Here is an 18062-nt window from a genome sequence, read left to right on the forward strand (position 1 = left end):
CTTTGCCTTTTAGGTATAATTATTTGCCAGGGAGGACATGGGTTGTACGCGTGATATCGGAAGAAAACATGAAAGTCGGTCTACGGAAAGACAAAGGTAATTGCAACGTGAAAAGGCCCTAAAAGGACGAAGAACTCTACTTGAATTTTTTATCACAAAGACTGGAAAGAAGGTACCCATCTCCCAAGCAAAGGAGCAGATACCAGAAACTGTTCAATCACATGGGGAAGAGAGGATCCACCAGGAAAGAGTAAAAGAACATTCAGTTGAAGATCAGGGACCAACATGTTCAACGCATGGTCTTTCATTGGCCCAATCATCGTAATTTCAACCTCATCCTCAATTACAACTTAACAGTGGTACAGAAGACGGTCTTAACATAGCGGGAGTTGCTGTACAATTAAGGCAAACGGCCACAAACACTTCTTCTGATCCAAGAACATGGAGAGAGATTCTTACAGATTGTGAAATTCACTTTCTCATTAAAGAAGGTACACCCGTGATTAAGGCTAGTGGTCTCCCAAGAGATTGTGATAGTCAAAGGTTTCCTAAAACTGTACTCTTCAGTGTTCATGTTTTCAAAACTATCTATGCTGGAGTGAGAAGAAACGAGCCTTATTTTGTTTTCCATGTCGCTTTTTTTCCAACAAACGTTCTGCACAAAGATCAAGCTTGTGTCTTCCTAATGGTCAGATGGTTCGCAGATGTAGTGCTTATAAACAAATACATGAAAAAATGTAAATACATGAGCAAAGCAAACATCATTTGTTCTCATATCTACAGTGGCAAAATAGATAGAGCAGTATAAAGGGAAAAGTCATTGAAGCTGCTATGCAAACTGCAATGGTTGCCGAGGTCCAGAAATGGAAAGGATTGCTGGAACATTACCTTGATGTGACTATCATTTTAGCGCACAAGACCTGTCATTTAGAGGCAGTAGTTCTTTAATTGGTAGTCCGGACAACGAAAACTTTCCTGGTCTTCTGGAACTTTTAGGCAAGTATGACAATTTATAAGGAGACCATTTATTTTAAAAAATCAGCAGTCTACGGTAGCTAGGGAAAAGACAGTACATTATCTTTCAGGCACTTCTCAAAATGAATTGTTATCACTATGCAGTGAACAAGTCTGCAGAGACATCCTTAAAAGAGTAGCGAAAGCAAAGTATTGTGCATTGATCTGTGATGTTGCTCCAGACATAAGCCATATGAAGCAAACAACCATCATTTTGAGACACAAAGAATTTGACATGTCCTCAAAAAGTTGGACAATCGAAGACAGATTCATTGAGTTTCTGGAAAATGAAAAGATGACCGGTGTTGAGATTGCCTCATTCTTGTGCTGTTTTTTAGAGAAGCACAAAGTTAGCCTTGCAGAGGGTAGAGCACAGGGGTATGACAATGGGTCAAACATGGCTGGAATTTACAAAGGTGTTCAGGCTGAAATTCTTCATAAAAACAAGTTTGTACTTTTCTCTCCTTGTGCAGCACATTGTCTGAAACTCTGTGGAGTCCATGCTGTCAAAATATGTTCTGAATGTGTGACATATTTTGGAAGCAAAATGGAAAATTGTTAATGAATAAATGAAGATTACGTTCAAGTCACAGTCTCAAACTAGGTAGAGTAAAAGTCTTGATGCTGTAAAGCCAGTTGCCAAACACTTGCCATCTGTTATTAAAGCACTTGATGGGGTTCAGACAGAAATCAATTTAACACAAGATGCAAAGGCTGAAGCAAAATCGCTGCAGCTTTTCTTTTCTTCGTTTCTTTCAATCTTGATGGCCTGCAAATGCTTTAATATTCTTCTGTCTATAGATAATGTGAACAGAGTATTACAGCAAAAGCAGCTCTCACTTTCGAAGTCAGTGCAGCTAGGTAAGCAACTTGTGTCTGATCTTAGAAATCTTCGTGATTCATGGCCGAAAATACTTGATGAAGCAACATTAATTACAACAAATGTAACAATGCCACCAGAATTTCGAGGTCGATGGATAAAGAAACAGAAAACCATACTTGATGAAATACCAGAAGAGCCATTACTGCCTGGAGACAAAGGCCCTCATTACGACCCAGGCGGTAAGCGGAAAACGATGCCGGTAAATGAATACCGGCATCGTTTTCCGCTAGGTCCGATTATGACCAGCGAAAGTGCAATTAGCGACATCGTAGTTTACGGTGCCGCTAACAGCACCAAGGTCGCGCGCGCGCGACCCACCATGCCGTAAATACCGGCATGGCGCAAAGCTACGCAGATCACAAACCAAGCGGACATGCCCCTAACGCCATCGCCAAGGCCATAAAGTACCTTACCGCCATGGCGCTAATTCCGCCATCGCGAACCAACCGTAAATGGCCATGTGCAGTGTACCCAGCTGCCACAGGTGCACAGAATCAGCACGGGTGGAGGCAATACAGACTCTCCCAGTGCAAAAAGAGCACACCCCACCCCTACCAGCCCCAGTCACACTCCACAATGATACCAATAGGACTAGCAATGTTGGGGCTGGAGGACCTGATAGCAATGCGAGTGCTACAACTGCAACAACAACAACAACAACAACAAGCTCCACAGAGGAGACGCAGGAGGAGAAGGAGGGCAAGGCAGGGCCAGCAAGCCCCACCAGCACAGCCAGTGGCACCACGCAGGCAGCCCCCAATCCCACGCATCAGAGCCAGTCCATTCAACCTCACCGCAGAGCAGCTCCACACCCTGTACCGACTGGACCGGGACACCATCACCAACATTGTGCACATGATACACAACGACATCGTCAGCATGATAGAAACACCCACCGCCATCCCGCCCCTACTGAAGGTCGTGTCCGTGCTCCACTTCCTGGCCACAGGCACCTACCAGCACACAGTGGGCCACTTGCATGGCATATCCCAACCATTATTCTCACGTACACTGATCCAAGTGCTTGATGCCCTCCTCAAGCACACAGACGACCACATCTCATTGCCACGGTCTGCCCAGGAGATTGCCAACACCAAAGTTGGTTTCCATGCACTAGCTGGCATACCTGGTTGCATTGGTGCCATCGACTGCACCCATGTTTAATTGGTGGTCTGTTAAGACGGATTTCTGAACTCTGTCCTGGTGGCGCAGAAGTTCAGAAGGCCAACCTAATTACTTGGAACACGGTAACCTCTGGACGAGCCAGACCAATCAAGGTAGCGATCGCGGCGGTGAAGACTAGGTCTCAAGAGGGGTGAGGTTGACTGAAAGCCCGCAATGAGCACACAAAGCAAGATCACTTACAAACTACTCCAAACAGTTGTTATATTAAAAATATATACACATTTATTCCAAGGCCTTTAAAACAATGACCGTAGCGAGAAAATCACAATATAACGATAGTAAACCAACACATACCATATCAACACAATATATATACAAATACAAGTCTCAAGCGTTATATGCACGAAATGTGTAGTCCACCTAAAAGGGAGGGAAAACAGGCAGTGCACAATAATGCTTAGACCCAGTTCGCCTTCAGAGGCACCTAACTAGATGGAAGTCCGAGCCCTGCGAAGAGTGGAGCCTTGTGCTCAAAAGTACCTGCACGCGCTGGTGCCAACGGGCAAAAGGAGAAGCTCTTCGAGGGAAATCAGGCAGTTCAGTTTAGTGCACAAAAGAAGAAGAACAAGTTCCGCGACTCAAGCGCAGCCTCCACAGTGGGCAGAAGCAGAGCGCGAGTACGGAAAAGGGTGCTGTTTGACACAGCGGGGAAAAGCAATGGGCTCCTGCAGGAGGGCGACCAGATCCTAGCTATGCTACTCACCGGTCCCCGATGCAAGCAGACCCAGGCTTCTCCGCGTCAGTTTCAGCAGCTGGCAGGTTCAGAGGAGCAGGGAACGCCTCGTCGTCGTGTTGAGTAAAAAGACGTCCCAATCGAAGAAACCCGCACAGTTTGTTACCCCAGCAGGGCAACGGAGCGGCCGTGTGTATCTGAGCCAAATGTACACTACTCACTTCAGACCTGGGAACGCCAAGTGTACGAAGCGTGTGAGAGTGACAAGGACTCGAAATACTACACAACGTGGCGGCGGTTACAGAGCAAGACTCCCGTGTAAGCTGGTCAGTCAGCCGGATGGCCCAGAGACGCTTCCGAAGGCTTACTGGCAGGAGATGGTGAAGATGCCGAGAATAGCTGTTCCCGCTATTCCAAGGGTCGAAGTACCAGTACAGGCCTTCTGGTTCGATCAAAGGTGAAAAGGGTTTCACAAGGCGACAGCAGTGCAGAGGAGAAGTCCTTCAGCGGGTCACCAGCGATTCCTCGGTCCAGCCTCTTGGTTGCAGGATACTTGGCTCCTGTATTCCTTCGTTCGTGAGAACTCAGGAGATCGACATGGTAGTGGTGTTTCCAGCCCCCTCTTATCCACGGTTCCCTTCGCGCCAAAACGGGGGGGACCCAATGGGAGATCCGCTCATCAACACTCACACCATTCGTGGACCAATCACGGACCACGTGGTCCCAGGCATTCACACCACCCTAGACTCTCTGGCACCCAGGATGTGTATTGGGACCAGACATCCCAGCCCACATCCTGGAGGCACACACAAGACATGTAGAAGCCCGCGAAAGCATCCGTGTTTCGCGGGAAAGTACATGCCCAAATAAGGAAGGCCCCGGGTCGGCTCGACCTGGGGAAGGTGAAGGGAGCAAGACGGTCAGCGGACAGGACAAAAGAGCCTTGTGGTCTGGCCATTTTGGGAGCCAGGCCACCATTTTGGGTTGAGCGCGAGAAACGCGCTTAGAACGCCAAAAGGAGCTCAAAACACAAGAAACGATCACTGCCACCATTCCCGTCCCTGAATCACTTGCACCGATCAGATACAATCCTAAACGAGTATCTAGGGCCTGTAGAAGGCTAGAGACCCAAGAGAGCTGTAACTTAGCTTACAGTGCCCTCTTGTGTCATGTTGCACAAAATCTGCAACATGATAAAAGAAACTACGGGAAACAGCGTTCCCCGGTACTGACTGTCTTAAGGGCATGTCAGTTTCCCCGTAAGAAAGGAGCGAAAGCCCAGAGGAGTGCGGCAGAAGGCTGCACTTCTCTGGCAAAGTCAAGAACAAGGTGAAAAACAACAGCAAAAAGTTTAGGGGTTGCCACATGGAAGGAAAATTACCTACAATTACGAAATCTTTCCTAACATGGTCCCACATGCCATGGAGGTATCATACCGCAACCGTAAACTATTTCACTCAATCAACGTGCAAATGGTCTGCGACTCCAACAGGATCTTCACACATTGTTGTGCCCGATTCCCCGGATCAACCCATGATTCAATGGTCCTTCGGAACTCCACAATACCACGCTACATGGAGCGACATGCAGGCCCAAGATCCTGCCTACTCGGTGAGTCTAATGTCATGAGCATGGAAATGCGAATTGTGTAGGTGATCGACGTACCAATGCATATTTCACCTGGCAGAAAGGGGGGGGGGATGATGCATACGTCACATGGCTGCGACTAGCAGTAGCCAGATCATACCCTGAGGCAGCACTCACGTCATCTGACAACTGTATACATGATGCCTGATCTAATCAGCCCTAACATGTGAATGAAAGTGTACCCCAACCATGACACAACCATCTGCAAGTGCATCGTACGAAATGTGACCACATTGACTCCAAAGGAACGCACCTACATGCACGTCACCAAACACCATCAACTGAAAGGCCTGTCCCCCATAACTGCGCACAAAGGAGGCACATGTCGGACAGGAACATCAATGCACCACTACACAGACAGCAAGACCCACAAACTCCCCCATTGACACCAGTATTGTTCCCTGGGGTCATAATGAGCCAGACAGCAATGTTGCAATCATGTGAGCTTTGACATCACAGGGCACGTGCCAGGTCACATAAAGTAACGGCCTGAACGGACACAGTGGATGGGCACTCACAAGGCAATTGTCCCCCCTGCATTGTGTCTTGGCATGCAAAACAGTACATGAGAGCCATGAACATATACTGGTTGCATAGTGTGAATCCATTAGCACAACTAAATTTGGTGCAAAGTAACAGTTGAATGCAAGGCATGGTGGCGCGTCATGTTCAGAAAGCGATCTCATTCCTGACACATACATTGTTGCCCATTTACAGGTGATGCAGGCTATCCCCTGAAGAGGTGGCTCCTTACACCAGTCCGGAACCCACAGAACCAGCATGAGGAGGACTTCAACCGTGCCCATGCACATACCCGTGTGGTGATAGAGCAGGCCTTTGGCCTACTGAAGGCATGTTTCCGCTGCCTCAGCAGGTCTGGTGGGGCACTCCTGTACCGCCATGAGAAGGTTGCGAAGATCGTCATGGCATGTGTCATGCTACACAATATGTGCGTCAGACGTAACGTGCCTATGCCCCCTGACACAGAACTGCAACCACCTGATGATGAGGATGATGATGAGGGTGGGGATGGGGCAGCACCTCAAGGAGGCAGCGATGCACAGGAGGGGCGTGAAATGCGTCAGAATCTCATTGACCAATACTTCTAGCACACACAGCGTGTGCGTGTAACATGTGGACGGCACTTGGGGCACTGTGTTTAGTTTAGTTTAGTTTAGTTTAGTTTATTATTTATAATGCGCCGAAAAGCCCAAGGGTAACATGGCGCAGCAGATACAAGAATTTGCAAGACTTAGTTACAGACAGTAATATATGTACAGGTATGAACACAGTAATAATAACAATAACAATCAACGGAAATATAAACATAAGTGCAGTTAGCAGTTGTGTATCCAGAATGTGGGCCAGGGGTCCTAGATGATAGCTGTCTTCAGCCAAGATTTCAGCTTTAAGCGAAAGTTTTGGTAGGGTAGGTCCATTCTAAGAGTGTGTGTCTGGTATATGCACACTGTAGACTGTACAACAATAAAGCACACATACACAATGAGCAATGTCCACACATTTGGTTTGTGATAAACGAAAAAGTGTATTGTGCTTCTGAAAAGTTATGACACACCCAATCCCCCCTGAACACCCCAACACACCCAATCCCCCCTCCCCCCTGAACACCCCAACACACCCAATCCCCCCTCCCCCCTGAACACCCAATCCCCCCCTCCCCCTCCCCCCAGAAATCCCTGCAAAGGAGTGCCAGTGCCTGTGGTGAAGTGGGTAATGTTTTAGTGGCCACTGGGCGGGCACTATTGGCAGCCCCCTGTCCCGGAACCTGGGGCCCCCCTGCCTGTACTCCTCCGGGTCCTGGATGACCTGCGGACGGGGCTGGATGGGGCCGAACTTGCAGCTGAGGAGGTACCGGCCTGCTCGGTACGCCTTGTGTCCATGATTGTCCGTATCAGTTCAGCAATCATATTCCGCACTGCGGCTAGTTCTTTGCATATATTCGTGCTTGCTGATTGGATGGCTGCCTTGATGCTGTCAGCACACCTCTCCATGCCTGAACTGGCACCTCCACAATCTGCAACATGCTGCGTTAGGATTGACGCCAGTTGTTCTTGCCTCGCTGATATTTGGTCCAGCACCTGGCTGAAATCAGGCACAATGGAGGTTGCAATTGCAGGCCCAATGGGACTACTCCTCTCTTCCCCTACTCCTACTGGGCTTGGAGTGGCTGGCCATGAACCTCCAGGGGATTGCCCCTGTGTGTCCTGTCCATGCAGGCTACATGGGGACAGGTGTGGGGAGGTAAGTTGGGTGTTGGGGGGACCTTCCATGTCATCATCCCCATTCGCCACATCGCTGTCAGAACAGGCTGCGATGGCTGCAGTCTCCCCGACTGTACTGCTCCCCGCAGACACGATCCCCTCAGTGGGCGGCAGTGGTTGTGGGTCTGCCGTGGGGGCCATCATGTCCCTTTCCTCGGGGGGAATTGCTGCCCTGGGCTGTTCGGCAACAGGAATTTTGGCCTGCTGTGGGTTGGCCATGGGTCCAGCAGAGGTGGATGGTTGGTGGCCTCTTCCCTCAGTCCTGGTCTTCTTGGCTGGGGTGGTGCCACTCACGTCCCTGCCGGTGTCTGAGTGTGAGCCTGTGGTGGAGCAGAGGAGGGAAAGTGTTATTGATGGTTCAGCGGACATTGAGCAGGCATTGTGATGAGTGCCATGGTTTAGATGGTAGGCCGTGACATACAGGTTTGTCTCACTTTTGGGTGGGTTGAGCATGCAGGAATGTGTGTGCCTGCTGTAGAGTGTACATGCTGCATGTGTGCAGGGTGTGGGTCTTCTGCTGATGTGTTGCGTTTGCCATATGGGGCGACATTGTGATTCCCATGTAAGTGTGATTCAGGGTGTTTTGCAAGGCTGCATTGGAGGCACCTACCTGTGTCTCCTGATGTCGGGGCTCCTCTCTCCATTCCGCCGACGCCCTCAATGCACTCTATGCCGATCAATGAGGCACATGTCTCCTCCGATGGCTGCATCTTCAGTGGGGAGTCTGCTCCACCGCCAGTTGCCAGTCCCAGGTTGCGGTTTGCTGACAGTTTGCCCCTTACTCGGAGCCGGAGGTCATCCCACCTTTTGCGGCACTGTCTGGCGGTGCGTGGGGTGGTACCTACGGCACTGACGTGTTGTGCCACGAGTTCCCATGCTGCTTTTTTCCGGGCTATGGCTGGTCTCGTCATCTCTGATGAGAAGACGACGTCTGCCTTCTCCTGCAGCGTTTCTGCAAGCATGGTTAACTCTTCGTGACTGAAGCGGTCCTGCCGCTGCCTGTCGCAGGCTTTTTTGACAACTTTTGGCTTGGTTGGGTGAGGAAATGGGTGGGTAATGGGATTCTCAGGGTTTCAGGGTCGAATGTAGTGTGGTTGGGTAGGATGGCAATGGATTGTGTTTTTAAAGATGGCCGCTGTGCTCTTTCCCGTTCCGCCGCGATGACGCTACTTCCGGTTCCGCTTATTTGCGGTGACCGCTAATTACGGGGCCCGCTGATTACGGGGCCCGCTGATTACGGTCGGCGCAATGATGGGTGGCGTAATGCTCGTGCGCGATGGGTCGGAATATGGCGCACTTTACGCCATCGGTCCATGGCGTAAACGATGATTACGCCATGGCGGTAATGTAGATTACTTACCGCCAGGGTCGTAATGAGGGCCAAAGCCAGCAGAAGAGATTTATAACAAGTTTTATGTATTGTGGAACTTTCACCAAATGAATCCAGAATCTGCTGACAGCTGTTTAGATGGATTTCTAAACTCTGACCTGGTGGGCAGAAGTATAGTAGGCCACCCTAGTTTAGTAGAATAGGGGAACGTTCTGGACAAACCAGACCAATCTACGGTAGCTTGGCAGGCGGTCAAGACTGAGTCTCAGGAGGGGTGAGAGTGATCAGAAGCCCATAATGAGCACACACATTAAAACTCCACAGATTACTCTTAGACAGATGTATATCAAAAATACATTTATTATATGCCTTTATAATCAAAACACAATTAAACCACAGTTATGAAGAAACAATACCACACACGAGCATTCACTATCTAACATATATACAAGAATGAGATTAGCCTAAGGCTGATGATGGGGGGAGAAAATAACCACGACCTGTAACAGAAAAGGGTTAAATCAACACAGATATCAGTTTAGGCAGTCCTTCATTAACAATCCCTAACTTATGTAGTCCAGCCCTAGGAAGAGAGGAGCCTGGCGCGCAAAGTACAGTTGTGGGTTAAAAACATGCTGTCGTGCATAAACGAAAAAGCGGGTTCTCTTCAGGGGGCTGTAGCTACTCAGGAAGGGGCTTGAGGCGATGAAGAAGACATTCCTATTACTAGATATGAGCAGATCTTCTTGCAGATAGAGCAACTTTCAGAGTTCAGGAATAGCTGGGGAGGGCAGGCTATCCCAGCCAAGCGAGTACCTTTTAAGGGACACTTGTGCGTAAAAATGAATGGATGTGCCAGGGGGCCACTGGTAAATTAGGAAAGACCCTCGACACAGTCCAGACAAAAATTTGGCAGTCTAGCCCACTTCGCCCGTTGGTGTTAACCCTGCAGTTTCATGACGATCCAGCTCTCAGCAGATGCGGTACTGGGTGATCATCCGTGACGGGACGTTTGCTTTTTCTCAGGAAGAACGATAGTTCAAGTGCAGCATGACTCAGGACACGGTAGGCAAGAACTGCAAGCACTTTCAGCGATGGTCACCACAGCGGTGTGATACAGGGACACACATTCTCACACATGGCATGCTCTTGTAAAGGAGCTAGGATGAGTTTTGGTGGGAGAGGGCCCAGGACCACAAGCGAGCGATTCCCAGAGTCTCGAGTCTCAACTCGGCACAACAGCGTTCCTGTGCGATACCCCAGTTGGAGCTGGTCAGTTCACTTGATGGCCCGGGAACACTTCCAAAGAGTCTTTTCGAGGTTAAGTAGAAGAAACCGAGAGTAGTTGTTCCCACTACTCCAAAGGAGGTAAGCACCCTTGTATGCCTTCTTGGTACCATGGAGAAACAGGGGTCTGATGGGTGCCAAACCTTCCAAGCACGTCACCGGTGGTTCCTTGAGTCTGGTTTCTTGTTAAGGATACTTGGCTTCTTATAAGGTTTGGTGTGAACCTCAGTAGATCGACCTGGAATGGATGCAGAGCCCCTTCTCTTATCCAAGATTCAGTTTGCACTCAGATCTCAGATAGCCATGCACGCCAGACGTGAGCCAATCGTGGCCCATGGTGGTTCCAGTTATTCAGGCCTACCAGACATACTGGCACCAGTAGTGTGGATTGGGACTAGACAGTCCAAACCCTATTCCTCGGCACTAGCACACGTGACATGTAGGAGCCCACGAAAGTTGCAGTTTTTGTGGGAGGCTGCATGTCCATATAAGGAATACCCGGGTCTCTCGACCTAGGGGAAGGCAAAGGAACAAAATGGCCAAAGGACAGAACAAGACTTGTTGGCACTGCCATTTTCGGCACTGGCCACAGTCGTGGGCCAAACACGCTAAACGCAGTATGGTCCATAAAAACTAAGTAAAAATATTTTAAAAGCAAACTTCTGCCACAGGTTCATCCTAGGCACACTTGAACAAACACCCAAATAAATCCTTAGAGGGTGCTAGGTTAAAAAAAAAAGGATCCCCCGGAATGATGGCCACCAGATGGCACAGATGTTGGATGCCCGATCACATCCCTCTGTCACCCGGACCCCGAATTTGTAAGTATGCCCCCACTTATGCCACCCCCCGAGAGAGGAAGCACATGCTGCGGATGATAGCTTGCTGTGGATGATAGCGGACCCTGAGAGGCATATCTGGCCCCAAACATTTAGTAAATCGGCCACACATAGCCGGAGTTCCACCTGTGCAGTAGGACCCCGGCCGGCCCATAGGACTCAGGGTTTCCCAACAGCACTTTAAGGTGAGCAGAATCACCCTTGAGATGGATGGGGTTGCAGAATAATACTCTCGCATCAAATCAATAATGACGACTCGATAGTTTGGCAAAGGGAGTCCGTTTAATGACGAGTACAAAAAACGGGGAGTTCATGGATATCAGCAATCGCGCGATCTTCCTTCTCGCTTCAACTCTCATAAATCTCAGAAAAAACATAGTATTTATAACAAAAACTCGTCATCACTGACGTATAACTCTCAAAACATTAGCATGCACTCTATTGGTTCTAGGAAGGTAACTTTAATATAGGCATTATATCTGTATATGGTAACGGGGAGAGGGGATTGGATAAACACTGTCAGGTGGGGCATCTAAGCCCTTCCTTCAAAATGGCTACTGTAGACGTCATGAAAAGTACAACGTCTCATTGGTTCTACTAACTTTAGGACCTTAGATTACTTGGTCCACTATGATTGGGTTGGCATCGACCCCACTCATACTTTTCCACTTGCTTAGCAGCGTGCAGAATAGCCGGCCAGGTGCAGGGGGTTTTGTCTGCACCCCCAGCTTCCCACCAATTATTTCTACAATCAGTCATCACCTCAGTGGTCATGTGTCAATTATTTCTTTGTGGTTGGCCTCGAGACTGCTTCTTGGTCTGGAAAAGGTAAGACATCTGTGCATGGCACAGGTCCATGCGTAGGTGTGAAAGTTTCATCCCTTCTTGCTCGTCTGGTCACCTGATTTCGACACCGTGAAATTGTCTTGTTCTTCATGCAATTCGTGTATTTGATTTAATTCTGCCAGCCATCTGCCATTTGTGGCTTATCTTGACCTTTCTGAACAGGATACTCTGTTCTTCTTTTCATAAATTGTATCCACTGTAGGTCTATTTCAGCCGATACGACCTTGGCTTCTTGGCATGATTTGCCTTTGTTTGAGTTTCTTTATGTCTTTAATTCTTGATTTATTTACTGCAAAGCTCTTCTCTTGAGACCTTAAGTAACCTTTGGTTGATTCTGCTCTTCTGCATAGTTGGAAGTATACTTATATAAAGTGCTCCTTTTTGGAGGTAGATATGTATAGGTGGTGTTTGCCGCAATCTATTTTACTACTAAGCAGAAGCAAGCCTCACGATTTCTTGCTTCTTGCGGTTCCTTGCATATCTACAAGTTTAAACTAACTGAATATCTTCATCGCACATATGGCATAATTTCTGACATCTTGACATCAATTATTTCACTTTAGGCTCAACATGTCACTTATCCATGGTGTTTCGTCTCTTTTCATCATTCACAGGTCGTCATATCTTCTATATGTGAGTCCATCCGGGTTTTTGTGACGTCACCATTCATCTTCTTTTAGTATCTTTTTAGCTTCTTCAGGTATTGCATTCTGACAATCGTCATTCTGTCTCATGTGTCGATATGGTTTTCTCAATGGGTACGTTACTGTCCAGGTTTTCTTGCATGTCGGTACTTCAAAGGTGCTGTTCTTTTGATAGGTACTGGACAGAGCCCAACTGTGGCTCTCTGCTGGTTTATTTGTTCATCATACGTCACATATTTCGGTGTGAACCTTCCTGGTACTTCAAAATGGGCAGTTGGAGTGTGAATCGAGCTAGGCACCTCCTCTACATTCCCCCCTCTGGGCGATTCATCAACCACTTTCACTTCTTACTTGGTATCCACCTTTACTGCATCCTCTGGATCCACACATAGAGGTTTGAAGAAATATATCTTTGGGGTCCATATCTTTATGACTCCCTTCAAGCTTCCTGCTGTTCTCATGTGTTCATCTTTGTTCCACGTCATTAGTTGACATTTTCCACTTGGATACAATAGATCCATTTCCCCATATAATTTCTATGTTTCCTTGGATATCAGAACTTTGTTCCTTCTGGTGCATAAATACTGGCTTTCACAAAGTCTCTTATTTCTTCATCAGTCAGGTCCTTGGGCTTCCAGTCTGACTCGACATCAATCATGATGTTCATCCCTATGGCCTTTTTCGCAGTTTTCTGGCACTGAGAGATTATTATTTTGATAACACAGAATCCAAGCAATATCATCACTAGCAGGGCTCCTAGGAATTTGAATGCATCTGCCATCCACTGTGGAACCCATGAAAATAGTGATCCAAACCAACGGTCGTCGTCCACTTCTTCAGCTTCATTAATCATCTGATTCTGTAGTTTCGTCAGCATACCTATGGCTTCTGTTAAAGTTCCATTTTCATCATCGTGAGATGTCAAATGTGCAACATGATTCTCTGACTTTTGCACAAACACCTCCATCCATAGCTGTGATCATGTCAAGGATATATCTGTTCTGGAGAGTCATAAGTCGAAATGCCCTTAACTCTTCCTTGATTGCATTGAATCCTTTTATTGTCGTGTTGATGGTCTGCAGTAACTCCTATCTAGTTATCTGCAACCATTTAGTATTTGCTCCAACCTGAACTCTTGGCATCAGAATTGTCATGAACACTGATGAGGTGAGGCTGAACAGCCTATGTTCATACGGGACTGCATGAAATGCTTCTTCTGATTTGGCAGAAAAGTAATTCTCTCTCTTCATTCGGCTCATCAGTTCCACAGATCTCTTTTTCCTCAGGTGAGCATCGTCTTTCGGGAAACTGTCAATATTCAGATCACTTTTCGGAGTCACTAATGCTGGAACATGGACATTCACTAGTGTGTATACACCTCCCCAGTTCTTTGGCAACCTGATATATGCTTTGGATCCCCATGCCCAATAATGATCCGTGATCACTGCAGTACCATGTACCATTCCTGGAGCGTCAAAAACTTGTCCACAGTTCTGATTCGCTCCCATTTTTCTTGTGCCATTATTCCTGAAGCAGAATTTTGGACTCTCCAATGGCACTATCTGCAAGAGTCCGCCTCTGTCTTCGACCCATGTCAATAGTTTTGCAAGTCTTGGCCATAATGGCTTGAATCCATTTTGTACTATGTCAATGGTATCTTGGTAAGGACCTATGACCATCCATGCTCTGCAAATCACAACTCCTTTTTCCCATCCGTCTGGTGAAAGCAATGTGTTACGCTCACCTGGTCTCTGCGGAGGTGTTGGGGCACGGTTGCAGCCCTCCCTGAACTTGAATCACCCCCTTCAGGCCTCTCCCTCAGTAGAAAAGCTGTGAGCAGTGGTACGTGGTGATACTGCTCGTGCGTGGAGATAAGAGTGTGTGAGTGCGCCAATCTGTGATTGTTGTACCTCTGGAACCCTTCACCCCAAAGTACGGTTTCTGTGAGCATACTCCGGCCCATAAAGCTCACCTGTGAATTATGGAAGAGAAGCTCTCCGTCCTACTACTTCTGGCAGGGGCGCGTTGAATGGGATCTAGTTCTTTCACTGATCCCTGATAAGGATTAGTCAAGTCCAGCTGCGACTATGCTTCCCCTTATAATTGGTAAGTCTTTCTTGAGCTCTTGTGATGCTGTTTGCTCTGTTTAATGTCTGTATATGTTGCTCCTATTTATGCCCGCATTAATGTCTCACTTCTGTTTTCTTCCCTTAGTGCGGCCACAATTCAGCTGAGAGACGCGAGACGCGGCCGGATAGAAGATGGATGCTACCGCAATGTTCGACAGCAGGTATGGCGAAGCGCAACCGTAAACTGACTGTTTTTACAATGTCTAACCTTGTCTTCTATTTTTCCTTGCAGGCGCTACTGTCGACGATGGAGCGTGTCATGCTGCTGTGTCATGCTACTCATGCTGCTGTGCCAAGATGAAGATTTCGGCGTTCCGGAAAGTGTAAATGGCTTATATAGCTGAGATCATGGGCACGCCCATTAGGGCCAGTTTACCAGCCACACCCTGCCACTCCTAGAGAGTGAGCATGTGCGAAGACAATCCATTAGCAGCCACACCCAAGAATACACTTGCGGCTGCTTAATGGATGGAATGTTCAAGGTTAATGCATCCTGCTTAATGGATGAAAAGGTTCAAGGTTAATGCATCTGAAGTGCTATGTCCATAATAAAAGATCTTTGGTGTTAAATGGATGTTCTGGTTTACTTTTGTTCATGAGCCTGGTGCCAAAGGTACCAGGACAGTGTCCACTCAGGTCTCCTGTGCATGCAACCCTTGCATGCCTGTGCCCCTGACTTCATGACCATGACACACTGTTTCCCATATTTGCATTTGGACTCCGAGCTTCTTCTGGAGTTTTTCCTTGAACATTCAGCTTTTGGTTTGTCTCTCTTCTGATCTCTGCTCTTTTAACTCCAGGCTTCTCCTATCTGATCACAATGTTCTTTGTTTTCCCATTGTTCCTTGTCTTTATGTCCTGGACATAATCGTCTTCATTTGGATCCGGTGCTTCAGTTGCCCATTTCATGAAGCATCGCTTCCTATGAACTGGCCGCTGGTCTTGCAAATTGCTACGTGTGATGGACAGTGCGCCGTCTGCACATATATTTCAGCAGCTACAAAGCTCTTTGACTTCCTCATGCTGTAAGGTAGGAGTGCACAAACAAAGCATTCTTCCTCAGAGTTTCGTCTTTCAATTTATTTCATATGTGGGTACCAGATGTTCTTTCCCAAGTGTGCTGTGCTGTCCAGGTAGTCGTTTAGTTCGTTATTGTCTTTTTGTGTGCTTCTTCTGATCCTCAAGGTTTTCATGTAGTTTGCCATCATTACATCCTTAATAGCATCCATGTAGCTTCTTCTCACTGGAGGATTCTCGGGTACCTCCATCCATGGTCCAGGCATTTTCATCTGTACCATTTGAGTAGGAGAAAGTCTTTTAATTCTTTCCTTGTCCTCTTGTCTTTTTCTGGCTCTGGTTATAAACGGCCATATTGATTCTGCTATGATCTCTGCAAGTGATAGTTTTGCTGGGCTTGCACTTGCCCCTTTCAGTGCTGGCTCAGGGGTGCTTATCAATGCTGCCTCTGTTGGTTTATTCTCCAACTCCTTTTGTCTCTTTAAAAGTTCAGCTTTTTCCATTTGTCCTTTGACTTCACTTATAGTAGAACTTCTTATCGTTGGTTGTCCAACCTTCTCCCATTCTTTTCGATTGTGCTTCTGTAGTTATTGACACTAGACCTGGTGCATGTGCACTCATCAGTTGCGTGTGTATGTCTTTCATCAATTTTTTCTCATGCTTACTCTGCCGCCCCTGTCTCCGGCTCTTCAACTTGCGTGCTATAAAATGTGTGTGTGTGTCATTGCTAATCGCATCCATTTCAAGTTCACTCACTCCTATGTCAGACCTTCTAGGGATTGAAATGACTATGTAAGGCCTGGGTGCCTTCCTGGGTCTCATGCGTACATCATTAGATGGGTGCACTGGAATTGGAACACTTTGCGCACCAATATAAAATGCAGTTTGAATCGTCAGTGACAGTAAAATAATGATGAATACAATGAATAGGTACATGATTCCTCTATAGGTTAACCTACAACACTTAGTTCCGGGACAATGTGTGTGTCTATCCTCCTGAGGGATGACAACATTACTACTTTGATTGCCCAGGAATCATTTAAGGAAAGAAACCTAACTCTTTAATACATTCTAGGTAATATTATCTCTGGATTCTGCTGTCTCTGCTTGTAGGTTGCAGGTACTGGAATGATTGTTCTTCTTTGCCTGAATAATAGATTGTCTCTTGTCTCTGGAAACAGTTCTCTTTTCTATATACAAAAATGTCAAATAAGGTAATGAGTTCAGCAAGTCTCGGGTTTTCGCGTTCAAAATAAACAAGCTCCCAGTCAATGCCTCTCATCTGTTTCACTCCAGAAGACATGTCTTGTCCTTGTCAGCATAAACAAGAGTGAAGTTTTCTGGCAACCCTTTCCCGGTCTGTCCCTCGGCAGAATGTTTAAAATCTTCTTAGATAACTCTGCTGATGGTTAGAAAGTTTGACCTGCATTATAATGCCATGCAGGAGCATGCTCATCTGTGTAGAGTTTGCTGGGTCTCTGATAAAGGTGAGGACGTCAACAACGGCAGGTCTCCCTACAAGCTCTGGAAAGTCCTCGATTAGGCAAAAGAAGACATTGCTCGCCAATCTGCTATCTTCTGGTGACAGGGACATTTGTCTTATCCTCCCTGTATTCTGGAAGCAAGAGGACCTGCTCGGCGATTACTGTGAGCAGCCTCCTTATTGTATTTTCGTTTTCAGGATCTTTAAGAAATTCAGTAATGTTAGTGAGCCTTCCCCCTAACTATGGATAAGACCTTAATACTAGTTCAAAGTAGCTCAATACGTCTTTGGTGATGTCACTACTGCGCGACACCATAAGTGAGTCGGAACAAATTCTCTGTGTTAAGAGTCTGGATACTGTATTTTCTTCCAATTCATGTGTCCTCAATCAAAATTTAGCATATCCTTTCCTTATCAAGGCTTCAGTGTGCATCAGTCCAAAGTCAGCAGACTATGTTGTGGCTTTTACGTTTAATTTTCTTCTTCACCCTGCAACTAGGATGCACAGTGTCCGTGTGTATGTCCTTATCCCCTTTTTTGCTCAAGGAAATGTCCAAAATGAAGCCACAACTTTGCACAAAAGTTCTTTGCCTTTGCTTTGCTGGTCATGCGTCCTTCTTCCTCATCATGGATCTTGTTTGCACGTGCTGTGGTTCTTCCCCGTCTGTAGTCTCTATGCTTTGAGGTGCGGGCAGAGGGCCATCTTCATTGTATGGTTTGACGTCACCCAGGAATATCCAAGGTCTTCTTCCTTGTAGCTGTAGCTTGACTGCAGAGGGAGTGACGTCCTCCACTCTAAATCG

At 47.1% G+C, this 18062-nt stretch overlaps 1 protein-coding gene across 3 annotated transcripts in view; it reads right to left on the bottom strand.

The window, feature by feature from the left end:
* CEP162 (centrosomal protein 162) overlaps window positions 1-18062 on the bottom strand; it is a 2248134-nt gene that overhangs the window by 475686 nt on the left and 1754386 nt on the right. The gene's annotated exons all lie outside the window — the stretch shown is intronic.

This window comes from Ambystoma mexicanum, chromosome 4p (genome assembly GCF_040938575.1).
Source record: "Ambystoma mexicanum isolate Mex_15411 chromosome 4p, UKY_AmexF1_1, whole genome shotgun sequence".
In the NCBI taxonomy this organism is placed as follows: domain Eukaryota; kingdom Metazoa; phylum Chordata; class Amphibia; order Caudata; family Ambystomatidae; genus Ambystoma; species Ambystoma mexicanum.